At 51.6% G+C, this 18,422-nt stretch overlaps 1 long non-coding RNA gene across 1 annotated transcript; it reads left to right on the forward strand.

The window, feature by feature from the left end:
* Positions 1-12,248: 12,248 nt before the first annotated feature.
* On the forward strand, positions 12,249-17,864 carry LOC121071544. Its single transcript, XR_005820683.1, has 3 exons — positions 12,249-12,784; positions 16,636-16,884; positions 17,566-17,864. It is a non-coding gene; the product is annotated as an uncharacterized LOC121071544 (long non-coding RNA).
* The last annotated feature ends 558 nt before the right edge of the window (positions 17,865-18,422 follow it).

Below are 18,422 nucleotides of genomic sequence, written 5' to 3' on the forward strand. Positions count from 1 at the left end.
GCTGTCCTCAGGGACAGCATCTTTTCCCCAGGTTGGTTTCTGCCTCTCCTTGACCATCCTTGGCATTGTGCCCTGCCAAGAGCTGATGCTCAGACCAACGTGGCATTGCCATCTGTGATGGACCAGGATGAACGCTGCTCATCCCCGTAGCAGATCTCATGTTCACAAGACAGAAAGTCGAGCTAAGCCTTCCTTTCTGGTGTTTGCCTTACTCTCCCGCTTGGGTGCGTGGACTTGAATTTTGTTTAAACCTGATTAAAATATTCCATTACCATTTGCTCACCGGCTGCATAACAAACACAGTGTGTACCTTGTGAGCAGAGCAATGGGCATCTTATGAAAGCGAGACGATGGATCAGATTAAAGCAGCTAAGCTTACATGGATCAACAGCCACAGAGACTTTGAAACGCTGCATCCTGACATTATTCAGTGTTTTCCACTCATTTATTTTTCTCCCCCTTCCACTACTTTTCTTCCACAGTAAAAAACACAGCCCCAAACTCTTTAATGTGAAACCCTGGGGTCTTTTCTTGCTGCTGCTGACTGGTGAGGATGAAGTATCCTGGAGGTAGGAAGACTAAAAATGCTTTGTTACTTGACAGAAGGCAATGTTCCTGACTTGGTGTGTGCAATTTCTCTTCCCGTGCTGGCAGACGATAGATCCCATGTGCTGGTGGCTGAAAATGCAGCAGCACGATTGCACCCTGCGTTTCCTACCCGACGAAATCTCCCGGAGCAGCAGCACCAATGCTTTGCCAAGAGCCCCTTGATTCACTTTGCTCTTGCAGCTGGAGTGCTTGCAGGTTGCATGGAGCAAAGGTATGGCCGATTTTGTCTATCCTCCTAATTTTAAGAGAGTTTGGAGAATTCTTTTCCTACCCCGTTAAAGTTTTTTGGTCACCAGCTGTGAGCAGCGAGGGCAGCGTTGGCTCTGTAGGAGCCCCCTGTCTGCAGCCCCTGCTGCATGTTGGGAGAAGCTGGAGGGGATTTTGGGGCTGGGGCCTGCTGCCGGTCACAGACAGAGTTGTCCCCACATCCTCTTGGTTTGGGACACTGCTGCAGGCAGTGGGAGAAATCCTCAGCTGGGAAATCACCTCCGTGGGGTTGCTGCCTGGCTGCTGCTGTGGTCCAAGCCTGCAGCCATGGGTGATGCTGATGGGTGAGGGCGATGCTCTGAGGGTTCACCCCATTGCAACGGAGCTGCTGTGGGCTGCAGGGATGGGGCTTGGGGGCCGCAGCTCTGCATTGTGTCCTCCTGCAGGCAAAGCAGGAGCCTGAAAGGGAAGAGTTGCCTCCAGTGCTCCTCTTCCGAGGGTGCTAGGCTCTGGAGGAGGAGGTGGCGATGGAAATGAGTCATCCGTCTCGCAGGTCGCTTCTGCCCTTCAGCGCTGCTCCCACGCAGGAGGGTGGTATTCCTCCTTCCTTAGCAGGGGAAGCGATAAATCTGCCGTGGCTTCTCCTTCAGCCTGAAGCCCCAGCTGCTTTGGGGGTCACCTCCAGCACAAGCAGGTCAGGACCCTAGCCCTGTGCCACCGCACACATCTGAGCCCCAGAGAGCTTTGTAGTTCTGTGCTTCACCAAGGAGAAAAAGGCTTTTTAGGTGGCAGGGTGACATCCTGAGCCCCCAAACCCCTTACCCCACCTCCCACAACTGCCATGCAGGGCAGAGCTGAGAGGCAGGGCTGTAGCGATGCTTTCCAGCTGTCCGTGAGCTGCAGCATGGGATTTTCTGGGCTGCATGGGGTATCTGTGTGTTTAGTGACCACCCCTGAGCTTCTCCTGCCCCCCTGGATCCCATATAAATGGTGTCCTGCAGCAAGGAGCTCTGCCCATTGAGCACCTGCCCTCGTAGAGATTCATCGTGAAGTCCTGCACAAACGTTGGTCCTGCATTTGTAACCCCAAATGTGAACAAGGCTCTTTAATCCTGGAAGCCTTGTTCTAGGAATTCCTGGCATGTTTTAGACACAAAAGGGGTTCCCAGGAGGGGCTGTGAATGTGGCCTAGGGCAGGGGGAGCACTGCAGAGGGGACCAGGGCTGTGAGGTGGCTTTGGTGGAAATGTGAGTCATGCATGACTCTAGTAGGCCCGTTGTCTTTTTGCTCAGGATAACATAAGAGATGCTCTTGGCTGTTGTTTTTTCCACATTTTTCTCAGGTGCTGCTTCGTTGGAGCCCCAGTTATGAACCAAAAAAGTCCCGTAGGAGTTTCCCCAAGTGTAAAGGTGATGTTGTGGCCCTCAGCATTGGCCTCATCTGCAGCGGGGGCCAATCCACCTGTGGCAGGCATGAGCGTAGGCCGATGTCTCTCCTGGTGCCTTATAGGGCCCAGGCATGGGGTGAGGTGGGCTTGAGGGAATTGGTGGAGGGTGGGCATGAGGGGTGGGCTTGGAACTGTGGTGATGTGCCCATGGAGGGGCTGGAGCAGAGGCCCCGGGTGTGCTGGGGCCAGCGTCTGCTTTGGAGCATTGAGGTGGGCATTCAGGCCTCCTCCTGTGCCATGGGGCTGCCTTCTTCTGCTGTCAGGCCTCTGCTGCTATCCATAAAACTGGTGAGAAAAGAGATTTTCAGGTGTGTTGTCTCCAAATGGGGGAATCTGGTGATCGGTGGGTTTCCCAACCCAGGGCTGCAGGAGCGGTGCCCGGCAGCATCTGGGTGGCTTTTTGGTCCCAGCACGAGTGGGAGGCAACCTCGCCGGTGACATTTGGGAATTAAAAAGAAACTGCTCGCCCACGCTTACATGGCTGAGCCTGATCAGCGCAGGGAGAGCACGGGATGCCACCGTTGTCCATCCTTCTGTCTGTCCGTGTGCTCACAGCAACTCCTCCAGCCCCGGTACCCGCTGGCCCTTAGGCTCTGCCGTGTTAGGGAAGGTCAGCGCCGATATCACTTTCTGGATTTTTTTTTTTTTTTTTGGCTATTTATACAGGGTAGCCCGAACTAAAAAGCCTATTGTGGCAAATAGTAGGCTTCTTGTGTGGCATCCTTGAATAGGAGGGGTGTTATCCCGTCCCCATGACAACCAGCATTTGAATTAAGAGCCGTCTACTCAGAACAATTTGCCGTCACATGGTTCGGAGGAAACACTTTGAAACCCTTGTAGTCATTTCAATAGGCTTGATTGTTAGCAGCTCCCAAACTTAATCATTAACAGGGCTCTGCAACAGATAATTACTGTGCTTTGCATTTTTCTGCCCCGCACGTGACCGGCGCGGTCTGGGGGCACAGGACATGATGCTGCTAGCGATATCATTGACTTATAAATGGATTGGAGGTGGCTGTTCTGCTGTTGATGACTTCTTTATGGGCCAGGGTCTGGCCCAGGTGAGGGGACAGCCATTCTGCCCCCCACCAGAAGACCACCTATGGGATGACTGTGGCAGGAACCAGATCCAGTGCTAGTCACCTGTCTGCCACGGCCTCACCTGGCCAGGTGGACTGCTGCTATGAAAAAAAAACCTTCCTCCAGGTGGAAACAGGCTTCAAAAAACCACCTTCAGCATGTGCTGGCATGGATAAGGCATTACACTCCCTCCTTGACCAGTGATGCTCGTGCCCACAGGAGCAGCCTGGTTCCTCAGCACCCGCCTGCGCTGCCATCTATCAGGCGACATGGCTGCATCCCCACTAGTCACGGGCTGTAATAGAAGTTAGGGAGTCGCCGTAGAAGAGTGTAGAGGATTAAAAGATTTCCTGACCTTTGGAAAAGCTCAGAAAATAGATGGGGAATAAACACAAGGCAAAGTCATCCTGCCATCTCTGGGGTGGTGGGGTGAGCGAGGATGGGGCTTAGTGGTGCTGTTACAGTATTGCTGCTGCGGGATGATTATATCAGCAGTTAATTGCTTAATAAGTAGAGCAGAAGTGACAGTGGTGCTCGCCCATCCCAGGCTGTACTCCTCCCTGAGCATCACCTTCTCCATGGGATGGTTCACACAACAGCTCCGCTGGCCAGCGCAGAGCAGGACATCTGGATTCGACCCAGGAGACCACAGTGATCAGAGGACCGATGTCCCCAGGAGCTTTTGGGCTTTTATCCATTAAAGTCCTGGTCCTGCGAAAGGCTGAGCAGCCTCGATTACTGGCCAGCACTGGCTGGGGAGGATGAAGGGCTGGAGGGCATCTTGGTGGAAGCATCTCCCGTGTCTCCAAGGTGTAAAACCTCTTGGGGAAGGAGGAAAGGGAGGCTATAAACTGCTTTAAAAGCAATAAAACATTAATGGCAGAGTGCTGGCACAGAGGCAAAGATATTATTCCTTTAACAAGGGCCCAACTGCAGTTGTTTTGTGTGTTTGAGTGAAGAATAATGGGATTTTACAAGAAGGCTTCAAAAGGGAAGCAAGGGCACCACGAACTCCTGAGCAGCACAGACAGCAGCTTTTCAGATGCAGCCGCCTAATTTTACAGCTCTTTTGTTCTCTGCTCCTAAAGAGAGCTGCTGTTGCTTTTATTTTTGGATGGAATGCATGGAAGGAAGTCAGAGAAAAAAAATAATGATAATAATAAAAAAAAAGGCAAAGCAACCTTTCTGCAGCAGGGGTTTTGGATGGCGGCACGCCCTGTGAGCCCCATGTTGTGCACAGTGGGTCGGTGTCACCCCAACCACCAGTCCCTGCTGCGGACAGGGGTGACAAGGGTCAACTCATCTTAAAAATAACCCCTGCAAAGGAAATGGGGCAGCAGCTGCCCATGGGATGGGTGGACAGGCCGTGGTGATGTCCCAGCCCTCGGCTTCCCAGCCCAATTTGCCATTGGGTTTGTCCTTGGAGCTTGCCGAGGATAAAATCCCAAGAGCTTGAAATGGCAGATTGCTCCGCAGCCGTGGCTTCCTTAGCAGGCAGGGTGAGCTGCAAACCCTGTGACCGATGCATCTCCCCAAGGAATAACATGAATTCAATGGGAACAAAACATTTTAGGGTTGGTGATGGACTGATGTGAGGCTCACCTGAAATAAAGTAGGCTTTAGGAATATTCTGAAATAAGGTGTTGTTTTTTTTTAGGGACAGGAGTGAAATTTTAAATTTAACTTCAATACACGTTTTGCACCAATGTCCTCATTTGGCCAAAATGCTGAAGAACCAGTGCTGCGACACTTTGTCCCTGCCTTGTCCTTTATTATGACCTACTCATGCCTTACCCTAGCATTTCGTCTTTCATGGATTTTTCATATTGTACCTGTGAGTTGGCCCTGCACTCCCATGCAATAAAAATCTCCCCAAACCCTGGAAAGTGCCTGAGCTGACTCTTCAAAGCCTCTTCCAGCTGGGCACCAAGCCCTGAAACAACCCAGCCCCGAGCCCTTTCTGAGTTATTAGAGCCTCAAAGCTGGCCTGGAATTATTCTGCTCTTCCTCACTTTCTTGGCACCCAAAAATTTGAACTCATTTCATTACAAATAACCCCCCTTCTCCTCCCAGCTGCTGTTTTGTGGCAGCGGGGATGTTTTTGGGTCTGCAATAAATCAGCAGGCTGCTGATGCCATGGGGAGCAGCGCACATGAGTGCAGCATTGCTGCCGCCAGTTGAGGTGGGACGGGGTTGGCGGGGGTCAGCAGCATGTTGGTTTTATTTGCCCCAGCCTATAAGGGAAAAGGAAGGTGATATTTGTCTTCCTGCAATGTCCTCGTCACACAGGAAAATAACAAATGGAAAAATCACATTTTTTTGCAAAGGCACCCCTCCTTCCTGAAGCTGTGCAGTAATCGCTTTGCACTCAAGAGCTGATGTTGCTCATCTCTTTTGTTATCCGCAGCACGTGTTCCGGGAATGCCCTGGCCCTGCTTTGAGACTGCCCTAAAGAGTTGGTGGCTGGAGGGGGCTAGAAGGGAAGAAAACGCTGCGTGATGGCCTTGCCCTCCGTGCCGTGCCATGCCTTACTTCACCCCATCTCTCCCTGTTCAAACCCCAGCCTCGAGTCAACTGCACCTTCAATTCCTTTTATTTTTTTTTGTAGAAGGTGTCAAGTTTAATGAGATTTGTGGTATTCCCAATGTCTTTCACTGCTCCCTCTGTCTCTGAACTTAGTGCCACCAGCCACCAGAGAAGGAAACCCCCGGGTGCCTGCGTGCAAATCCCCATCTTCAGCTCATCACCTCGATGACAGCTGGACCCTGGGTGTTGACCTGACCCATTTTGCACCCATATCTTGGGGCAAGATGAGCCGTGCCCTGCCAGCACCTGTTTACCCCAGAGCTGGCATGGTCTTGGTGACCAAGGCTGGGTCTTGGATGAGGTTGGTGCCACCTGGGTGACCAAAACTAGGTGTCCAGACTCATGGATGCAAGCCTACCAAGATCCTGCAGCTTTCTTCCCAAAGGAGAGTACTTTTTTTCTTCCTAAAAACATGTTCAGGAGGGTACTTGGGTGCAGGCCATTGGTGCTGAGCACCCAAATTTCTCCAGAGCAACCCCTTGGAGCCTGTTTGGTAGGTGCAAAACATGGTCCTGCCCCGGGTGCTGCAGCAAGCAGTGGCCCTGAGATGCTTCCCTGAGGTGACACAAGCAAAACGGAGGTTTTGCATTTAAAGTTTGCAGTGGTGTAGGAAAGAGAATTGAAAATTGGTGCTGATGTTGGCACACAGGGGCTGATAACGTCCCCCCAGAAGGAGGCATTGTTTCCAGCCGCCAGCAGCTCAGTGTTTGTTTTTGTGATTAGTGGAGATTGCACACATGAAGCTGGGCTCTGTGCGCGTGCTTTGCTGGTGCCACCGGGTGGGTGACAAGGAGAGGGTGGCATCTTGGCATCCTTTGGCATCTCCTGGCCATCAGCGTGTCCCTCTCCTCCAGCCTCACCTTTCCCTTGCCCCAGGGCTGTCAGCTCTCCCATCATCAGCACTTGTATGTGCCCAGACAAGAAGGGCCAAATCTCCCACAGACAACTAGCTTGTTTATGTTCATGTCCCTCCGTGGACGATGCACGTAAGCTGGTCGCAGTGAATTCACGTGAATAAGCAGATAATTCTGCTCTGGCTGGATATGACTTCATTAAAGCACGACAATAATTTGAGCTTGCATATTGCCTTGTCCTTTGGACCCTACCAAGGAGGATTTTTAGCACTGATTGACTTTGTGTTTGGGGTCCCGGGGGCAGGATTCATATCCTCTTGTGCTTCTGCTCTGTAGAAACATGTTTTCCTCTTTGCTCCTCTCCATGATCAGACTGTTAAGGTGAATAATTATTGTGGAAAGTTTCTGTCTGTCTTTAAAAAAGGTTAAACTCACTCCCAGCTGTGATAACAAACTGCTCGCTGCCTGACGAGCCTGGAAAAGCTTTCCCACTCTGCGCAAAGAAGAGAGGGGGGCCCAGACATGAGCGTCCACGTGGGGTGGACAAGGTGCAGATGGGCTGGGGGTAGGCTCTGGGCTCCGTGCGTGCCCTCATTTTGTCCCCAGCTCGGGACAGCAGGCGTTCGGGTGCTGCCCAAACACAGCCCTAAATCAGTGGCTTCTCCCACAGGCAGGGACCTTTCCCTCATATTTATTCCCAAGGTCAGGTGAGACACCAGTGATTTACCTGGACACAAGCAGCATTGCACAAACAAAGCTGTAAATACTGCCTGCTTCAGAAATATTAGCAGGGGCTCATTCCAGCACAAGAAAATTCATTGCGTGGTGCACAAATTGTCCTGGTGAGCAGCGGGATGGTGGCTCTCGGCCTCGTGCCCCCAGCCCAGGCTGCCACGAGCAGGCACCGAACACCATTTAGGGGTGCTGGATGCTCAGACCCAACCTCGTTCCTGTTTTCACTGGGCCTATGAGACCGTTCCCAGCAGGCGACTGCCTGGGGTTTCCCCTGGCTGTCCCACCTCACCGATGATGAAGGACAAGTCCCGGTAGTCGGGCATGTGATGGTCCAGCAGCATCCCCCATCACAGCCCCTGCTGGAGCCAACTGCTTGTTGTGCCATGAGCAAAAAAGGAGAGCCAGGATCTCATGGGGACTTGGCCTCACTATGCCAGCCGCTCCTCCAGCCGTGTTCCCCATCTGCAGGGCTTGTCGCAGCGAGGCTGAATCCATCCTCAGTTACCCAGGTGTGACCTGTGCTGGCACCGGTGCCTTTGGTGCCATTTCGGTGGCTTGGGCAGCAGGGAGGCAGTGGGGAGGTGAGATGTAGCATGAAATTGTAGAATGACTTCCGAAGATCATCAGGTCCAACCTTTCGTGGGAAAAGGGAGCCTAGGTGAGATTATCCAGCACCCTGACCATTTACATCTTGAAAGCCTCCGGTGATGGGGATGCTACCATGTCCCTGGGGAGACTGTTGCAGTGGTTTATTGTTCTTACAGTAAAAAATGTCTTGTATCAAGATAAAGCCTCTCCTGGTGCAGCTTGGACCCATTGCTCTGTGTCTTCTCCATCTGGCAACTCATGAAGAGAGAGCCTCCATCCTCTTTGTAGCTGCCCATTAAATACTGAAATACTGCAATGAAGTCCCTCCTGAGCCTTTTCTTCTCCAGGGTGAAAATACCTAGCTTCTTCAGTCTTTGGACCCTCTTCAGTCAGCCTGTGAATTTTCTGACTTGTAGGGACCATAACCAGTTATTCATGGATATTGATATATTAGGATGCCAATGGGGGCACCGATGAGGACATAAGGTCTGGGTTTGGATTGGCCAAGCTGAGCTTCTTTCCCCACTCCCTTCCTTACATCCTCAGCCCCGTGGAGCTGGGAGAGATGGGGGTGATGGCACGGCGGTGCCGGGGGCCCAGCTCCCATCTGGGCTGCCTTATCAAGCCCCGCACAGCCTCGCGTGTCACATTGGGATGTAAATCGCATTAATTGAATTCACTTTGGCTGTGCTTTTGGGAGCAGACAAGGACCGAGTCAAAATCTCATTTACATACTGATAAGACACAGTTGAAAAATGATGCCTTCTAATGAATAAAATGTGTGTAACTGGTCCAGCTTGATATTAGCATTAAAGTGTTAATCACTTTGGCATACAAGTTTATAGTGCTGAGTAAATTTGTCTTCAAAGGGTCCTGAAAGAGAAATCTATGTTGCTGGACTGCCATAGCAACATATAGACATCTTCATTGTATTTCTTGGTCAGAAAGCAGGTGCCAGCTTCTAATTAAAGCCTAATTTGCAATTTGTGTCCTATTCACTGGTTTCATGGGAACTTTGATGGCTGATACGGCGGTAACCAATAACCAGCAGCAAGACTTGAAAGCAGCGTTAGAAATTCATCCTCCCCTGGGGATGTGGGGAGATGGAGCTGGCCAGGGACGTGCCACGTCGTATGTCCCGCATCCAGGAGATGCTGGCGGCGAGGGAAGGTGGAAATCCTCGCAGGAGAGCTGATGTCAGCCTCGCAGGGGCCGGCAGCCATCCCTCGCATGCTGCTCCGGCCAGCTTGGGCAGCCCTGGCCCTCCCTCCTTGAGAACAGATGGAAAAAGCTTCTTCCAAACTCCCAATTAGAAGATCCAGATTAACGACGCCCGTGGAGGTCTCTTGTTGCAAATGTTCTCCAGCCTGCCCAGCTGACCTGCTGCCTCGCACGCTTCCCACTCTTCCCCCCTTCACCCATCCATCTCCTCCTTTTCCTTCTGATTACAGCCTTACGAGCTCTCGACAGCACTAATATCAAAGGTAATTAGCGGTGGCAGGTCGGTGATGCATGTGTCCATCAGTGCACAGACCTGTGGTGGTTGTCTGTCCTGCAGAGCTGGCTGCCCTGGCAGCAGCACATTTTGGGGCCAGCAGATCTGCGTACGAAGTGTGCGTGCGCAGGTGACGAAGCGATGCTCCCCCGGGGCTGTTCTGGTTCCCAAAGCCCTGCTTCTGCTGGGGTGGGGCTTGGAAAGGGACCTGACGGAGGCGGCGCTCAGATCCCAGCGAAATTCAATGCTGCTCCGGATTCCTTTCAATATTGCAGCCCCGGGCACTCGCTCGCGAGCTGTCATCCCAAAAAGCAGAGCCCAGAGATTGGGGAGCTGAGCAATGAGCTTTCTGAATGCAGCTGCTGATGCCAAATGCCTGCAGACCCCACCAGACCCCAGCCCAACTTCTCGTGCCACCAAAAGAAGGGTGAAGGACCCTCAATGCACCTTGCACCGTCCATCAGCCGCTTGTTGGGTTTGTCATTGCTAAAAGTTTGTGTTGCGGCAGGTTCAAGGAGCAGTGGTTACAGCAGGGCTTCCTGGGGGACTGTGAGGTCCCTGCTCAGAAGCCTCATACCCTTTAGTTAAAGAGGTTTTTCCATGCTTCCCTGCTGGCTGCTCCTTCCCGTGGCAGGCTGGATTTCCTGCCCTGATAGCCCAGCCCAGCTCCACCAAAGCCCCTGCTATGCTGGCCGAGGCTCTAACTCTCAGTGCTCAACCTCCCGCCTCGCCATTTCCTGGTGCATTATTTTTTTTCCAAAGACATTGTAACATACACGTTCATTAAAACCCTATAATCCATCATGGAACATTCCTGCTTTTATTACAAAAAAGAAAAAAAAAAAAAGAGAAAAAAAAAGGCAATGCTTAACCCAGGCCTCCCTGTGTGTCCGTACCGCACCAGTTGTTCCAAATGCATCATGTGCATGGCCAAAGGAGATGACAAAGTCTGATTTCTTCCACCCAAATGTTGACTCTGTGCCCTCCCGGCTCAGTTCCCGACATGCAAAAAGGCAAATTGCAGCCGGCCTGTTTATCAGCTGCTAATCACCTTCCCCAGGGATCTGGGTCCTCCTGGGTGGATGCTGCAGGTCTTGGGAGCGTGCTCATCTGCTGGTGAGCACGCTCTCCTTGTTGAATACAGCTCAATTACCCCGTGCACGGTCTCCTGCGTGGTGGGTATGGTTCAGATGCTGCAGCACCTCGCAGGAGACCTGGTGGTGGACCTGGATTTGTCTCCTGCAAGCCTATGGTGGTTAGGGGCTGTGCACCTGCCCCGGAGCTGCTGGTGGGGCAGACGGACCATGACAGCAGGAGCCCGAGCGATGCTCCGTGCTCGTATCATAGCTCACAATTTTCTGTTTGATGCTGTTTCCCCCTCCTCGTGGGGCTGTGCTGGTGTCTCTGGAGCAGTCCTTTCCAGCCAGTGAGAACTTTCCGAGCAGCGTGAAAATTCCTCCTGGGCTGATGCATGTGCGCAAGCAAATGTATGCACATTATACATCCCGAAGCCAGGGCGAAATACAATAAATAGGTGTGGTGCACTCAGATGTTTGACTAAAGAGCCTGAATCAACCAAATGACTCCGGAATGTCGGAGAGAAATGGAAAAAAAAAACAAAAAAAAACACACAAAGAAACCCACCTAAAACTTTGTTCGCATAACAGGAAAAGCACAGCCCCGGGCTCTGTCCACCTCTGCCTATCACCGAGTGGAAAATCCTCCTCTCCAGGATCCTGCCTCGTTCCTGCCTGCACCGGGATGTAAATGCAAGTGCTGCCCGTGGGGAATATCCTGCGAACGTAACCTCGGCTTCCCCGCGGCGAGCCGCACGTTGAAACAAGCACCGCTGCCGCCTGATCGACGCCTCCTCAGAGCTGCCTGGTGGAAAGAGCCCTCTTTGGAAAATGTTGATTAATAGAGAGCTTTTTGGACCGGTGCCTGTTTGCTTCGGTCCTGGAATTGCTTTAAAAAAATTCTGGCTTTCAGCCTCCTTGACTTTGTATTGAATTACATGCTCAGGTCATCCGGGACATTTAAAAAGCTCTTCCCGAAGGGCTCCGTGCTGCTCTCGTCCCAGGGACTGTCCAGGGTGTGTGCAAGCGGAGGAGTGAGAGGAGCTCCTTGACTTCTGGTGTGTCTGCCAGCTGGAGTCACGGCTTGTTCTAGCCCAAACATCCCCAGCCGCATGATAAATACTATCAGCGCTATTAAAATATTATAGCAGAGCCAGAAATGTTTGAAAAACCTGTTACAGCACTAAGCTAGGTGTTTTAATGCAGCGTTAGGAACAGGCGCTCTCTGTTCCCAGCACAACCTGCATCATTATTTTGGTCTTTAAAGCAGTCTGCAGTGGCTGGGTACGTGCTGGCTTGTACCAGGGCAGCCCTGCCGTAGGGTTGGTGGCAGCAGCAGTGGGATCCTCTGCGGGTCCTTCCCTGGTCCCACGTGGCTCAGATTTTGGGTTGGGGCCCAGATTTATGCATTGAAGGTCTGAGCATTGCTGGGAAGGAAAGGGGAGCTGCTGCTTTTTGGCATGGAGTTTTGACTTTTTTTTTTTTTTTTGCCACCCCAGCTCAGCTTCAGCTCATCCTCCCAAAATCTGGGGGCTGAGAACACCACGCTGCAACACCTGCCACGCACAGACATCCTGAAAGCCCCTGATTTCATGGAGCCGCTACTTCCCTGAGCATTTTGGTGCACGTGAAGCCTAACGCAGTGCCTGACACCTCTGGCTCTGTATCCACAATCTCATGACATCAACCAACAATCAGATCCAACTCAGGCGGACTCAGCCTCTCTTCCTTCTCTGCTGCCAAACAGAGGCTGACAGTAACAAGTGCTGTGAAGACAACGGCATTTAACCCACCTAATTAACACCTTTAGCTGGAAGAAGCCTGGAGGGAGAGTGGTGGCTCTGGGGAGCTTTGCTCGTGGCCGCCCCGTGCCGGGACACAATGTGGGATTTGCAAGCAGCTCACCCTGGAGCCCTCTCTGTATGTGTGCATTTGCTCATTGAGGTCTTTTGTGTATCTGCACTCAGCAGATGTCTCCTCGTGCACAGTGAGGTTCCTTCCACAAAGGAACCGGTCTGCTGGTGCAACAAACGTAACGTTTTTGCTCGAGAGCAAATATTTGCAAAATACAGCAAAAATGGCTCGACAATGGAGTTGTGACTCACTCGGTACGTATTTAGGCTCATGAGGAATAATTGCTGTATGGTGCTGAGTTCGCGGCTCAAAAGCAGATGTCTTGGTTTTTGCTGAAGGGAGAGTATTTGGGAACGGATATATCTATACCCCATTAGTTTGTATGGGGATATTTTATGGCTTTTTTTCACTAATAACAGCAGAAATGGAGCAGAGCATCTCCTTTCTGCCCACAAAAGAAACTGTGGGGCATCTCCCACTGCCCGGGGAATGTAGTCCTGGTCCTGTTAGAGCAAGGACCCTCTAACACCAAAAGAGCCAAAAGAGCCTCCCCAGGTGGCAACATCAGCTGGGTCAACTCCTGCTGCTCCTCCCAGCAAACACGGCAGGACCCTGAAAAAACACATCCAATGCTTCTGAAAGTGCCTTACACCACTTTGATGCCGGGTGCTCCTCCGCCTGCCTCTGGGGGAGGTAAATTCAGCCCATAAATCCCTGCCCAGCTCCTCCCTGCCCTCTGCTCTGCGGCTCCCCACTGCAGCAGGAGGAGGAAGCCCGGCCAGCAGAGGGGCAGCATCCCTCTGTGGGTGCAGCCTCCGCAGGGAAAGTCGTGTGGAGCCAAATTATTTTCGTTCCACGCTCACCTGCTTTTTAATTAAATGGGGAGCCCGTGTCCTCAGTCCCTTGCCGGAGAGCTTTGGGTGGTGGATGAGTAGAGGAGTGGTTTTCCAGCCTTTAGGCTTATGAGGAAGAGAGATGCGAACCTTAAAATGCAATGGAGCAAATGCACCTCCCCGTGGGCTTTGGCTCCTGCTTGCAAAACGATCGTTGGATGCGTGGGCTGGTGAAGACCGAGTATTTCCTAGCTGGAAGAGATCCGTGGGTGGCTGGGAGGTTTGGAGACACTGGTGGCTCGTAGCTCATCCTTACCGTGCCTCTGGGGTACAGAAAAGCAGGGAAACGTGTCCTCTGTAGGTGGGTCTCCGCTTCTTCCTGTGATAAAGCAAAGGGAAGAGGGAGAGGGGATCCTCATGGTGAAGGCAGACCTCCGAGAACGTTGGAGTGGTGAAATCTCCTGGCTTCGGGTCTGACAGGGAGATGTTTGCTGGAAGAGCAGAACAGACCTAGCGTGCAACCACTTACAGCAGGTTAACAGGCACCGTCAGCCTTTGGCTGATTAAATCCTTCAGTCTGGCTCGGCTCATGTTTGCTAATTTGAGATGGCTTTTAAATATAGAGCTCTTTCTTCCCTGTCTGTACCAGCTGGAAACACAGTTTTAAAAGCCAGAGGATGGGCTGGTCCCCATCTCACCCTCTGGTCCCTTGCTGGAAAGGTCCCTGGTTCTTGTTCCAGGGTGCAGCCTGGCATCATGGCAGAAAGGTCTCCCAGAATATTGGCAACGTGCTGCTGGGCTGTGGTGGTGCCCTGGATGGAGGGGATTTGGTGCTGGGCTGGGGGCTGCCCCCATGGACCTGCTGCAGGTTGACCTTAGGGCTTGTGTTTCCCTAGCAAGGAGGCCACATGGTGGGGTTAGCTCCTGTGCCAGGCTGTCCCTAAAGGCCAGGTGGGTTTGGATTTGCAGTTTACACTTGGACCAATCCCTACTTTAGGTTGAACTCCTGGTTTTAGGTCAGCTTATTCTGAAATTTGGGCAGGTATTTCTGGCTCTGGCTTATTTCCAGTTCTGGAGAAGGACAAAGGGTTCGAGCTGATGTCCACTGAAGTCTTTGATGAAACTTTGAATTTTTTTGATACCAAGCTGGCTCGTGGATGGATGGTCTTCCAGCAGGTCCGAGCCCCGTTCTGTTCTCCTTTACACCCATGTAAACTCAAAATCAAGCCAAGGGCAGGCCTGTGGGACAGAACCCTCACCAGGGAAGTGATTTGGCAAGCTGTGAATAGGCAGCGCATCCATCCCGTCCTGGGGAGTGAGCAATGTCGGGCTCAACATACTCCAGCTGCAGCTGCAGTTACATTAGGCACCTCTTGCAGGCACTTACATCATCATCTGGGTGTCTCACTTGCCACTGACAAACAAAATTTCTTCTTTCCAAGTCCTGAGGGGGGCTTTAGCTGAGGGCTAATTGACTCCACTCGAGAAAGACACTTTTATGGCACATTTTTGTTGCTATAAAGCCAGTCTAAAATAACGACAGTCGTGAAAGGATATGACCTAAACTATAAAATGCACTTATTAGAGTTGTATGATAAATCAGGGAAGGACTTGCTCACCTCCTCTGAAGGAACTGCATGCAGCTGGACAGGGAATCGAGCGGGCAGATTGATTTCTGGTGTGCTGCACGCTCCCAGCCAGGGTGAAGAATTAGCACAGGTCAAATTGCTCACAAACCTCTGTCAAGGAATATATATAAGCCTTGCCTGAATGTCAGGCTAGAGGAAAGAAAACCAGAGCTTTGTGGTCCTGCTATGTCCCAGCATGGGTGATTTCATCAGTTATATCACTCTCCTCGCTCCTGCACCGGGATGCTGCATTTTTGGCCATGCAATGGGTCTCCAGCAAGATGCCCTGCCATGGTGTCAGGTGCCCCAGCCCCAAAATGTTAAGGTCTGCAGCTTAATTTCCACCTGTACCTCCAATATTGATGCTGGTAAATTCAGTGCTGCCTGTTCGGGGTGCTGATGGTGCTAACAGCCTTCTTGCTGCTGGAGTCAATGCACCAGCAGGAGGAGGAGGAAAAAAGGTTTTCATTATTATTATTTTTTTTGGCCCCAAATGTGTCCTCATTCTTCAAATGCTTGGGAGTCTTTTTTAACCCACTCAAATGATTTATTCTTCTGCAAAAGGTCTGGCTGGAGGGGAGGTGCAGTGATTAACTTTCAGCAGCAGTGATGGGGAGCAAAGCAAAAATGCTGCTGACGAGCTGCGGGATGCTACAGCCCCTGCAACGGGGTGTCTGAGAGGGATGAAGCCAACGCAGTTTGTTCATGGCAGGATTTTCTCCCAAGCCCAGTTCCCAGAATACCAAACCAGCACCTAAATGACCCCATCCATGTCCCCTCTCGGCCGAGCAGGGCTTGTGCCAGGGGGGGCTGAAGGGCAGGAGCTGCCTCTCCACGCTCCCTTCCACGCCTCGTGGCACCGAGATGCTCAGCTCTCCACCACTGCCACACTGGTGGCACCACTGCCACTGCGTAATTTTCTTTCGGGTAATGCAATAGCGCATGGAAGAGCCTATTATTTGCCAGCAGCGAGAGACTCAGCGAGCACTAATTGGACAAACGAGGCTCCGGGGATTTACAGATGAAGCAGATGAACATGCAACTGGGGAGAAAAGGCAAACAAGGCTCTGAGCCACCCTAACAGGCACCTGGGATGGTGCTGTGCTCCTCAAAGCGCAGCGGCACGTGGAGAGCTCCCTGGCCAGAGAGCCTTGCCTCCCTGTGAGTCCTCTCCCACTGCTGCTTCCAGAGGAGCAAATTGTTTTGCATCACTGGGAAGCAGGAGGAAAGGAGGGAAAAAAGGGGAAGAGCAGGAAAGCAACGCTGGAAAATTAATATTCTTTTTTTTTTTTTCTTCTTCTTTCCTTTTTGACCCCAAACATTCCCTATAAAGACCATTCTCAGCTAAGCTTGGCTCCAGCAGGGCTTTTGGAACCTCGTCCTTGCAGCTGTGGGACATGAGCCCAGCCTGCTCATCCTGGCCCTTGGGGAGCCCAGCCACCAATCTGTGACAAAGCTGTGCATGGGGCTGGTTTTACAGCTCATGGGAGGCTGACGGTGGCATCTCCTGCTCTGTGCTATAGCCTGCCCCTCTGTGATTACCAATATGCACGACACGTGGCGGTGGGATGGCTTAAAAACATTGCGTTTTGACCGCTTCCAGCCATGACTGTTTACCACTTCACTTTTTCTTCCTTTATCCAGTGCCCTTTCCAACAACCCTGCACCGCCATGAAAACACAGCACATCCTCCAGCCACGAAGTCTCCGGGCACAAGGTCTGTTGTTCTCCATGGCTGGGTCTGGCTCCATGACCGGGGCACGAAGCTACTACCATAAAATGAATAATAACACGCTGCATTCAATCATTGTCGGGGGCTCAATACTCCTGCACACGGACGCAAGACCACGAGTGCCCCTGCGATGAAGGCCGAGAAATGACTGATCGTGCCACGTAAGTTATTGCGAGCCCTTCTCATAGGAAAAAGTGCTCCTTGCTGGAGTTTGGGTGATAAATCACCGCATTTTCCTGTAGTGCATTAGCACTTGATCTCAGAGGTCGGGCCAGAGAATAACCTTCTCGCTCTAATTGACATGCAAAGCTACTGCTGTGTATTAATTTGGAGGGGGGCTGAACTTCGAGCATCAGCGCTGAGATCAGAAAAATGGAGAGTGGTAAATCTGCAGTAAACTGCCCGGGTATTTATAGGCCCTCACATAGTGAAACGTTTATTTAAAAAATAAATGCTGCAGTCCACGGGCTGGCCTGGCTTTCTGCCAGCGGCCTGGGTCAGAAAGTGCACAGCCTCGTCTGGCAGAAGGAGGAAATATGGCATGGCTTTCGCCACCCGGAGAGCCTGCCGGGATGAGAGAGGAGGCTGCCGTCTGCGTTTTCGTGGCTTTGAAAATGAAGGGGTCGGTCTCGTTGTGAGAGCTATCAGGGAGGAGTGGAAATGCTGAGGCTGGAGCTGCGTTGGGTGGTGGATGGGTGACCCCGATGCTCTCCACTTTCCTACAGTCATAAAGCAGAAATTAGCCAGAAGAGACTGCTTCTAAAATCTGAAAAACAGCATTTAATAGGCTCTTTTTCTTCTGTTTGAGTATCCAGTTGATGTTTTCATGCTTCTCTCTGCAGCCCTGATGGCCAAAATGTGCCGGGGAAGAAGACGGCCTCTGAATGGTGCAGCTCCCATGGCGTGCCACATGAGTGTCCCTGCAGTTTTGGGAAGCAACTCCTTGATTTTGGGGTCTGGCAGAGCTGAAGGTGCTGGGGACCAAAGAAAAGCACCCAAATCAGTGAGAGCCTGTGTCACTGATACCTTCTGCTTCTCATGTGGGGCAGGAGCTGCCAGTTAACCCAAAGTGCAAAACATCTAGCTAAAGGTGAGATGACTACACACAGCGCAAAGAAATGATGCAACCATCTCTTTCCTCCAGTCTGCCTTCTTTGAAATTACTTAAAGTCTTGTAAAGAAAAGCCTTCCAGGTCCTCTATGAGCCATAAACCTCGGGAACTGTCTGGCTTCATTTCTGCATAACTGCGAGGAGCTCTACATCAGGTCTTCCAGGATAATGGGAGAAGGCAATGCGAGGAAAACATAATAGAAAAGGCTGATGTAAACATAGCTATATCTTCTCTGCAGTTAATACTCTCGTTAATTATCTCAGTATCCAAGGGCTTATGAATTCAAACTATTATTTCCTCTGTGTACATTTCTTGGGAGGAGGGCAGCGACTAATTGATTCACGCTCGCAGGGGGTGAGTCCATGAGAGCAGCTATTGCAGTGAGGATGGACAGGGGAGTGACCTTCAGCACTGGGATCTGTTTCAGCCAGAAATCTGGGTCATTTTCACCTTTTTTTGGGGAGTGGGAACATGCTAGATTTGGTTTTGAGGCAGGGATGTCATGGATCCCCCTTTAGCCTTCAGAAATGCCCTTTCCATCCAAGACATCTGCATATGTCTGAGACCTGAAGCGTGGCTGTCTGCTT

This window comes from Cygnus olor, chromosome 5 (genome assembly GCF_009769625.2).
Source record: "Cygnus olor isolate bCygOlo1 chromosome 5, bCygOlo1.pri.v2, whole genome shotgun sequence".
NCBI lineage: Eukaryota > Metazoa > Chordata > Aves > Anseriformes > Anatidae > Cygnus > Cygnus olor.